Here is a 10,826-nt window from a genome sequence, read left to right as displayed (position 1 = left end):
CCTGAGGGGTCCCAGACTGCGAGAGGGCACAGGATGGGCTGAGGGACCCCCCCTCCCCCCCGAGTGCACAAATTTTTGTGCACCAGGCCTCTAGTCTATATATATAAAAGCCTAAGCGACCTTTCCACCAGTAGCTATGATGCACACTGACCATCAGGGGGCAGACGCTCAATGCATATGCATGGAAACATGGAACAGACTGATGAATCTCAGAGGGAAGGGGAGAGGGGGGAGGGCGGGAAGAGATTAACCAAAGATCTTATATGCATACTATAGGCCCCGTGCACGGATTTGTGCGCCGGTGGGTTCCTTCAGCCTGGCCTGTGGGGATTGGGCTGAAACCAGCGGTCCGACATCCCCCCAAGGGGTCCTGGATTGCAAGAAGGCGCAGGCCAGGCTGCGGGACCCCATCGGTACATGAATCTGTGCACTGGGCTTCTAGTATAATAAGGAACTTATATCTCAAATCTATGAAGAACTGTTACAACTCAATAATAAAGAGACAACCCAATGAAAAATGATTGCTCACCAACATTAGCTAACAGGAGAACGTAAACCAAAACCATGAGATACCACTTTAATTGTGGATAATTAAGACATAGAAGCACTGGCAAGAATGTGGAGAAATTGAAACCCTCATTCACCACTGGTGGGAATGTATGTAGCTGCTTTTGATAAAGTCTGGCCATTCCTCAAAATATTAAATATAGTGTTACCATGTGACCCAGGAGTTTCATTCTTAGGTATATACACACCCAAAGAAATGAAAGTAATGCCCACATAAAAACATGTACATGGATGTTCATAGCCCAAAACAGAAATAACTCAAATGTCCATAAACAGATGAAAGGATAAATAAAAATGAGTTATGTATACAATGGAATATTATTCAGTAACAAAAAGAAATAAAACATGAATATATGCTGCAACATGGATGAAACTTGAAAACATTATACTAAGTGAAAGAAGAACCACATATTGGATGATAATATTTGTATGAAATGTCCAGAACAGGCAAATTTATAGAGACAGAAAGTAGGATAGTGATTGTCAAAGGTTGGGGTAGGGATGGGAATGGGGGGTAATGAAAATGTTCTACAATTCAGTATGGTGATGGTTACATAATTCTTATGTATACTAAAAGCCATAGAACTGCACACTTTAAATAAGTGAACTGTAGTGGATGTGAATTATATCTCAATAAAGCTGTTTAAATGAATATGGAAATGATATGGGTTAAGATGGATAAAACCCTATTTTTCCTTTGTGCTATCCCTAATGTAATTTATCTGGATAAAGTGGATGAACTATATGCTATCACTCTTCCAGTTTTGAGAAAGGCGACAGGAAGAGTGCATAATCAGCAATCGGAAACCTAAGTATTGACTCTATTAAATACTAACTGTGATGTTGGGCAAACTAATACATTTCAGTGACTGGTTTCTTCATCTGTAAAACAGAAAGGTAATCATCTCTGCTCGGTTACAGGGTTACTGTGAAGCTCAAATAAGACTGGACACAGGCACAAGTGTACGGGTTTTAACATCAGCACATCTCCCAGCCTGCCTCTTCAGGCCTCACAAAAGCCAATTTGTTTGCTTTGTTTTCCTGGCACTAAGTCTGTGTCTTCCGACAGCTCAGTCTGACACAAGATTTAAACAATTGGGACCTCAAATCCTTTCTGACATCTACTAAGAAGCTCTAGCAGCATGACTCTGAGGGAAAGCAAAGCTGACAATGCTGCCCTACAAGGGGAGAGGTAGAAAGGTCTGGTCCATATGACAACCAGTGTAGCTTCACAATCATGCTCTTCTATGTGTTCTCCAGATGGTCAAATAAACAAAGGACTCAGCCCAGCCCAACAACAATGCTGTGACAAAGATGCCAGTCGCAGCCTCCCCGAGGCACAGGCACCCCAGGTCTGCATGCCTCCCTGCACCCTTGCTCATCGGGTGCCAGGCTCCAGCAGTGCCCTGCTCCTCCCATTGTGAGTTGTTGAATCTCAGTATCATGACTGGCACTCAGAATAAGTAAGTTTAAGTCAAGCCTGTCTCTATCAGAAGCATGTCTCATATAAAAAATGAGAAGCCTGCGCATAGCAACTAGCAGACAGCAAGGAAGAGAAAGCAGGAGTGAGGAGACCAACTGTAACACACAGCACTGGATGATCAAGGCCACACCTCAAGCAGTGAGTGTGGTGGATGGAGAGAGACCATCTGAAAAGGAGGATTGACATAACCTAGTCAGGGCCTAAGCCACACCCAGTTTCTGGCTGTACATGTACAAGACCGGGACACCAGCAGAGCGGGGGACACAATGAGCCTGACATGCCTGTGGGAAACCCCAAACATGTGCACAGTGTGCAGTGCGCACCAGCAGACTGACACCTGGACACCCAGGAACAGAACCCGACTCACAAGGAAACTGCAGTCAGCCGTGTGTCATTAGATGCTCTTCACAAATGACAAACCCATTATCAACACAGAATCTTAACTCCTTTTAGGAAACAGCAGGGGAGGACCCCTAACTTTTAAAAAGCACCTCTCTCTCACAATTTAACATGACACTCACACAGCAAAACCCTTAGTGGCATTTTAATTAAACTTAAAAGCAACATAAGCACATTACCACTGCTATTATTTAATATATACATTTTTTCTGCTGTGATAAGTTAATGATAAAAAGAGAATTTTGTAGTACAAGGGAAGAGTTCAAAGGAATTTTCTAAGATCTAATGGAATCAGATAAAAACATAAACATTTGTATAAAATCAGTAAATATGCTAGTGTAAGAAAAAACTATATAACTGTGAAACAGAATAAAAGAAACCTCATTTAAAATGAAGTCTGGAGGCCAGAAGGTGGAGCCCTCGCGCACTACCACTCCACGTCAATTACAGACCCCAGCCCATGCAAATGCTGCACCATCCCAAACCCTTTCTTCCAATGGACTTTCATTCGAAACAACCCTTCCCAGCCTCCTCCTTTTTCTCTCCTTTTCTTGCTGGACTTGCCTGAGGTTTTCCTATAGCTTGCTTGCCCCAAATTGCAATTCTTTGCTATCCCTGAATAAAACCATTTTGCTGGTGAAATAACTGGCTGTTTTATTTTTAAGGTTGACAAAACACATTAATGTCACCAACATTCCTGTACACCAATAATACAAAAAGCGTAAGATAATTAGAGATAAATGATTTTAAAGCTTAAGAACTTTTAATGAAAAATATTTTAGTGACTTTAGAATATATTTGAATACTCTAATAAGTTGTGTTCTCTCCAAATCAAAGCATATATTTAATGTAATTCCAATCAAAGCCTAAGCAAGATTTTTTACTTGAAATGATTCTAAAATTAAGCATAATAATGAGATGCTTAAATAAAAATGCTCTAGGGAAGAACCAATAGGGAGATGAGTCTTATGAAATATTAAAACATTACAAGGGAACAATCATATTAAACAGCAAGGTATAGTTTGTTACAAGACAGAAAAGACAGTCCAGAAACTGGCTGAAGTATACAAGAAGAGTATAATAGCCAATACCAGAAAAAGCACAAAATTATAGGAAAGGAACAAATTCCTCAATAAATGGTATTGGGATTATTGGTTAACAATTTGGAAGGAAAAAAGACACACTTCATCAGAATAAATTCTGACGAATATAAAAGTTTAATGTAAAAAAATAAAATACAATTGCAAATGAATATATTAAGGAATTAAAAAGAAACTGACTTTTTAAGCCTAGAATTTGAAGGGGAGGGGGTCACAAAAGAAAAAGGGTTATAGGCCAGTCATGGTGGCTCAGTGGTTGAGCATTGACCTATAAACCAGGAGGTCGTGGTTTGATTCCTGGTCTGGTTTAATACCCGGGTTGTGGGCTTGATCCCCAGTGGGGGGAGTGCAGGAGGCAGCAGATCCATGATTCTCTCTCACTGATGTTTCTCTCTTTCTCTCCCTTCCTCTCTGAAATCAATAAAAATATATTTTTAAAAGCAAAAGGGTTATAGATATGATTCTATAATTAAAAGCAAAAATAAATGACAAGCAAAAAGAAAGGCTGTAAAATATTTGTACAATATAGGACAGGAAGTTATATAAGAAGTTAAGATAAATAGCTTTTAAAAAACACATTAACATCCCAATAAATAAATGGTCAGGGCTTAGAAACATCCATTTCACAAATGAGGACATAGCATGGATCCTCACATAATATTTAATAATCAAGGAAAGGTGACAGTTCAGGGAACCATTTTTTCCTTTACAAAATTTTACAAAAATATAGCAAAGCCTATCCTTGACCAATCTGGACTGAGTCTGTGTTCTCATGATCCTCTTATGGTAGAATCATAGGCTCAGAATGCGCATCAGGGAAACCTATAAGCCAGAGAGCTCAGGAACTATGGGAGAGCTTACCGTTGGGAAGCTTAACCTGAGAAAATATATATAAAAATCTACAAGCCCCCCAATTTTCAATATAACATTATTTACAACAAAGAAAAACAGAAATACCCTTAATTTCCCCAAATTGGGGGAGAGCTGAGTGAATTGTGGTGCCAATATAATCAAAGGGATATCAGGTAGGCATTAGAAGCAAGAGAAATATGGGCATAATAAAAAGCAGGTGATAAAATTTTACACGTATTATAACTATGTTATATATACACAAGCAAAAATCTTGCAAAGGAATTCATAAAAAGCAAATAGATTAAATAATATGCCGATATAAATGATTTTCACTTCTCTATATCTAAACCTTTAGTAATGATATATTACTTTTATAGTTTATATATATATTTTAAAGAGCTAAAATTAAAAGCTCGTCATTCCACATTGGTTGGTTATGGTCAGAATTTTATTATAAACAAATAAGCCATAAAAGGGCTCATCTTCTGTGAGAAGTACTATTTGAAGGCCTCACAGAATTCAAGCCTAATTTTCCTACAGGAATAAAGTAGTGGGGTGCATTCACAAGATGCAGATATTTATAACTATCATAGTGTTTGTTTTATTCTTTTTAATACTTTCAATATTTCTTCTAATATTTTTGTACAGTACTCTCCCTCAAAAGGTAGCATAGAGAATCATGGGCCTAGCTTGCCTTTCTTCATGATGTTTTATTAAATATGTCTTTCATTCCAAGGTTACTTATTTTGGAGACTGTATTATTTTATATTTGACACAGAGTCAGACTTCATTAATATTTTCATGTCATACTATTTCTAGTTTGCATACAGCCCACAATTGTTAACACACTGGAATGGCCTTTCCACACCAGCAGGAATGAGGGCTCAGACATGAACTGCTGGCAAGTGGGAATACAGCCTTGTAGCATGGCAGACAAGGGGGGTTAGTACTTGTCCAGTCAAAGAATCTGCCAGCACTTACAAGGCTCTCTGTTCCTTACACTGCTTTTTTTTTTTTTTCATTATATGTTTGTCCCTGTTACTATGGCAGGAACATTTCTGTGGCAGGAACCACCATCTTTCACAGAACACGGAATAACACGAGCTATTAGTAAATGTTTGTTTTTTTTTCCTTTTAATCAAGGTTATAAGAGAAACCTCTTGTTCCACAATACTGAAAGTCTTCTTTCCACCAGAGATGAATGGATTGTTCTTTCTTAACAACAGATTTCCTTGTGTGAAGGAAACCCACGTGTTCAGGATCTGGCCACAAGATTGGGCACTTTCACTGGTTAAACAATATTTACTGTAAAAGTTTATCAATTTCCTGCTGCCAATCATATAAACTGACTCACTGGCCCCATCCCTTTCATAAAGTGTGTAAATCAAATAATACAAATGAAGAAGTGACCCCAGGTCTGGGAATGTACCGGGCCCTCTGTCCTCCTCCTCCCCCACCTATTAAGAGACTTCCCTCCATAGCCTTCCTCCTACCCCTATTTTCAACCTCTCTTTCCTAAAGACTCCTCACAAATCCACAAAGTAACAGAATCAGTTTTCCACAATAAAGGCACAGAATAAGCAGTTTGTGTCACTGGATGCTATTTAAAAATTATAAAATTCCACACTGATACAGAATTTTAAGAGTTTTGTGTGTTTTCATCTTTAAAAGCAAATAGAAAGTCCCTCGCCGAGTAGCTCCGTTGGTTAGAGCGTTGTCCCCATATGCCAAGGTTCAGTCTCCAGCCAGGGCACATACAAGAAGCAACCAAACCAATAAATGCATAAATAAGTGGAACAACAAATGCATGTTTCTTTCTCTCTCTCAAATCAATAAAAAAAGTAAAAGCAAAAATAAAAATTATTTGAAAGTTCCCATTCCCTTTTCCTCTATAACCAAACTTTCTATCTACAATTGTCTCATTTTTCTCGTCTTCTACAACTCAATTTAATGCAATCTAACCTCTGCTGCCCATTTCACAGAAACTGTTCTTGGCCTTTCTTATTTGTTGATCAAACTTAGAAGAGCTCCAAAATAAAGGGGACCAAAATAATACATACAAAAAAGAAAACTGGGGAAAATAAAGATAATTTTCTAAAGTGTTTTTAGTCCTTTTGAATAAGGCAACCAATATCTGCCAGTGGGTCTCAACCTTCTGGCCCTTTAAATACAGTTCCTCATGTTGTGATCCAAACATAAAATTATTTTCGTTGCTACTTCATAACTGTAATGTTGCTACTGTTATGAATCGTAATGTAAATATCTGATATGCAGGATGGTCTTAGGAGACCCCTGTGAAAGGGTCGTTCGACCGCCAAAGGGGTCACGACCCACAGGTTGAGAACCGCTGGCTTAGAGGTATGGATGATATGGCATCCATAAAAACAAAATATGATAATATAAAAAGAAACAAAACTAAAGCCACTCTTAAAACTTAAAAATTAAAAACAAAACTAAAAATGCAACAGAAGGGTCAGAAAATTCAGTCACAGAATTTTCCAAAAAGGTAGTACAGAAATATACAAGAGAAAATAAGACTGAGAAGACCAGGATTTGTGGACACAAGAATATCTGCAGATCAGTTTAAATATTCCAGCATCTGACCCACAAGGAGTTCCAGAAAAAAGGAGCAGACAACACAGGGGGAAGGAAATACTCGGATAAATAATACAAGAAAGTCCCAAGAACTGAAAGGTGCAAGCCCCCACAATGAAGGTCCAGTAAGTACCGAGCACAATAAATTAAAAAAATACACAACTCAATAGCAAAGAAACAAAGAATCCTTTTAAAAGATGAGCAAAAGATCTGAACAGACATTTTACCAAAGAAGACATACAAGTAACCAAGAGGGACACATAAAGGTGTTCAAAATCACTAATCACCAGGGAATTGCAAATCAAAACCATAATGAGGTGTGAAGCCATCATTTCACACCTGTCAGAATAGCTATTATCAAAAAGACCAAAAAAAACCCACAAGTGTTGGTGAGGATGTAGACTAGGGGAACTCTCATACAATGTTTGTGGGAATGTAAAACAATGCAGTCACTATGTAAAACAGTATGGAGGTTCCTCAAAAATTTTTTAAATGAAATTATCATATAATCCAGCAATTCCACTTCTGGATATTTATTGGAAGAAAACAAAAACACTAACTCAAAAAGATATTTACACTCCAATGTTCACTGAAGCATTATTTACAATAGCCAAGACATGGAAGCACACATGTCCACTGATGGGTCAATAAAGAAAGAAAATATGGCACATATATAAAATGGAATATAATCCAGCCATTAAAAAGAAGTATCCTATCATTTGCAACATGAGTAGACCTAGAGGACATTGTGGTAAAATCCCAAGACACCAAGGACAAAGAAAAATCCAAAAAATAAAATTTCTCAGTGGGGAGCATCTGCCTGATGATCAGGAGAAGGAGGTATTACACTGCAAAAGAATATATGCATCAAAATAGAATTAAACCCCTCCCTCAACAGCATCAATAGATCCAAATGAGAGACACTATGCCTTCAAAATTCTGAGAAATATTTCATACCCAGCCAAACTATCAAATAAATCAGAAGGGAAAATAATGGTATCATGGGTATGAGTAAAGTCAGAAAAGAAATTTCCTGTCACCTTTTTAAAAGAAACTCTTGAACTCTAAAGGAAACTTTGTACTCTAACAAAATAAAGGGCTAAATCAAGGAACAGAAAAACACACAACACAGAAAATGGTCATTATAACTTAGGAGAGGCACAAAGCAAAGTTCAGGATTGCAGCTGCACAACAGCCTGGAGACTATCAGCACAGAATGGAGTAGACATATGGAACACTTGCAGGGGCCATGTGTCTAGAATAAAGAAGTCTCAACAAGGAAGATGCAGTGACAGGTAATATCATGAACACCTTAAAGAACGAAGGGTAAGTCTGAGAAAAACACAAGTAAAAATATAAAGCAATTAACAATAACAAAAGAAAACAGAAAAAGGTAATCATTTGGCTCTAAAATAAACAATATTCCAATATTGATAATGATATAAACATTATAATGATACAAGCATACTGTAATATAACCAAAACAGGATGATGGGGAGAAGAGAGTTGAGGTATAAAACCAAGAGAATAGATGCTATTTAATATTTATAAATCAAGAAATAGTAAAAATACATTATTTGAAAGTGTGGCAATCACTATCCGAAAAAAAAAAAACAACTATGAGCTGCCTCTCTGGAGAAGGACAATGGCTGTAGAGAAGTAGAGCAAAAAACTAGTGTTTTCAGTACGAGACTGGGTACTGCATCTCTTACCCACAATTCTAAAATTAAAATCCCATTTTTAAAACTAGATCTTCTTTACTTATATTTAATGATAAGACCTGATTCATTGAACACTTTGGAAGCCAAAACTAGACCTGAACTGATAGGAAGCTATTTATGGTCTCTACTTTATACAACTCAGTATAACTATCTATAATAATAAAAGCATGCTATGCAAATTGACTGAACAGTGGAACAACCGTCAGACGACCTTCTGGATGAGGCCGGGGCTGCGAGGGCTGAGCCCCTTGCACGAATTTCATGCATCGGGCCTCTAGTCTACATAATAAAGAGCCAGGGTCTTAACAATCGATTATGACCAAAGGCTCAACTAGACCAGAAGTCAGTGCTGGGTTGCCGTGGCGACCCAGCACTGACTGGGGCTGCTGCGGGCACCCTGACCCAGCACTGACTGCCTAGGGCCATGGTCAGCAAACCGTGGATCGCGAGCCACATGCGGCTCTTTGGCCCCTTGAGTGTGGCTCTTCCACAAAATACCACGTGCGGGTGCGCACATACAGTGCGATTGAAACTTCTTTGATGCTGACTGGCATAGGAACTGACCAATCAGAACCAAATCTGGGTCAACTATGAGGAGCCAATGGCTTCCTAGGAGGCGGAGCTTTTGACGCTGATGGGCATAGAAACCGACCAATCAGAACCAAATTGGCCAGCAGAGTAGGGCAGTTAGGGGCGAGATCAGGCCTGCAGGGGAGGGCAGTTGGGGGCGAGATCAGACTAGCAGAAGAGGGCAGTTAGGGGTAATCAGGCAGGCAGAGGCAGTTAGGGGCGATCAGGTCAGCAGGGGAGAGCAGTTAGGGTCAAGATCAGGCAGGCAGGAGAGGACCGTTGGGGGCAAGATCAGGCCAGTAAGGGAGGGCAGTTGGGGGCAACCAGGCTGGCAGGGGAGGGCTGTTGGGGGCGAGATCAGGCTGGCAAGGGTGGGCAGTTAGGGGTGATCAGGCAGGCAGAGGCAGTTATGGGTGAGATCAGGCTGGCAGGGGAGTGCAGTTGGGAGCTCAATCAGGCTGGCAGGGGAGGGCAGTTAGGGGCGATCAGGCAGGCAAGCAGAGGCAGTTAGGGGCAATCAGGCAGGCAGGCAGATGAATGGTTAGGAGCCAGCGGTCCCAGATTGTGAGAGGGGTGTCCGACCCTGTGGGATCGGGCCTAAACGGCGGTCAGACATCCCCCAAGGGGTCCCCGATTGGAGTGGGTGCAGGCTGGGCTGAGGGAACCACCCCCTCCGTGCACGAATTTCATGCACCAGGCCTCTAGTTATATATAAAGGCAGAAATATTAATATGTATTGATCAAGGAATGTGGCCCCAATAAAGGAATTCAATAATACATACTATGTGTAGACTACATTTGTAAAATCTGAACATTTCTAAAACCTAAAATACTTCTGGGGAAGTGAGAGGGGGGTTGGGTGAAAAAGGTGAAAGGAAATAAGAGGTACAAACTTCCAATTATAAAATAAGTAAGTGATGGGGATATAATATACAGCATAGAGAAAATAGTCAATAATATGATAACATTGTATGATGACAGACGGTTACAAGATTTACTCTGATGATCACATCATAATGTATGTAAACTTTAAATTAATACTAGTTGTTAGGGTCACCAAAGGAGGAACGCACGAGGCCAAAGGGGTAAAGAGTTATAAATTTACTAGAGGCCCGGTGCACAACATTCATGCATTGGGGGGAAGGGGGGGCAGGAGTCCCTCAGCCCAGCCTGAGCCCTTTTGCAGTCTGGGAGCCCTTGGGGGAATGTCAGTCGGACATCCTTAGCGCTCACCAGCTGTGAGCCCGGCTTGTGGTTGAGCAGAGCTCCCCCTGTGGGAGCGCACTGACCACCAGGGGGCAGCTCCTGTGTTGAGCGTCTGCCCCCTGGTGGTCAGTGAGCGTCATAGTGACCGGTCATTCCACTGTTCGGTTGATTTGCATATTATCCTTTTATTATATAGGTCTAGGGGCCCAGTGCACGAATTCGGGCACCTTGAAAGGAACTGTGGGCCACAAGGCTGCAGTAGGCACAGGGGCAGGTCTCGGCCCATCCTCTGCGCCCCTGCCTGGCCTCTCCCACCGCGGCCCCAGGTCCGTC

The 10,826-nt window shown here is 40.4% G+C and overlaps 1 protein-coding gene across 6 annotated transcripts in view; it reads right to left on the bottom strand.

Annotated features, from left to right (window-relative positions):
* The window catches only part of MARCH8 (membrane-associated ring finger (C3HC4) 8, E3 ubiquitin protein ligase), a 126,851-nt gene that overhangs the window by 65,896 nt on the left and 50,129 nt on the right, over window positions 1–10,826 (bottom strand). The window contains exon 1 of one of the 6 annotated variants that reach the window (XM_014537426.1): window positions 7,336–7,363. The exons of the other annotated variants lie outside the window; for them this stretch is intronic. The gene's annotated coding sequence lies outside the window, so the exon portion shown is untranslated. Of the gene's footprint in view, window positions 1–7,335; window positions 7,364–10,826 lie in introns of those variants that run through there. 6 annotated transcript variants of the gene reach the window in all.

Source organism: Myotis brandtii, unplaced genomic scaffold, assembly GCF_000412655.1.
Source record: "Myotis brandtii unplaced genomic scaffold, ASM41265v1 scaffold1032, whole genome shotgun sequence".
NCBI lineage: Eukaryota > Metazoa > Chordata > Mammalia > Chiroptera > Vespertilionidae > Myotis > Myotis brandtii.
This window is presented reverse-complemented; position numbering and strand designations above follow the sequence as displayed.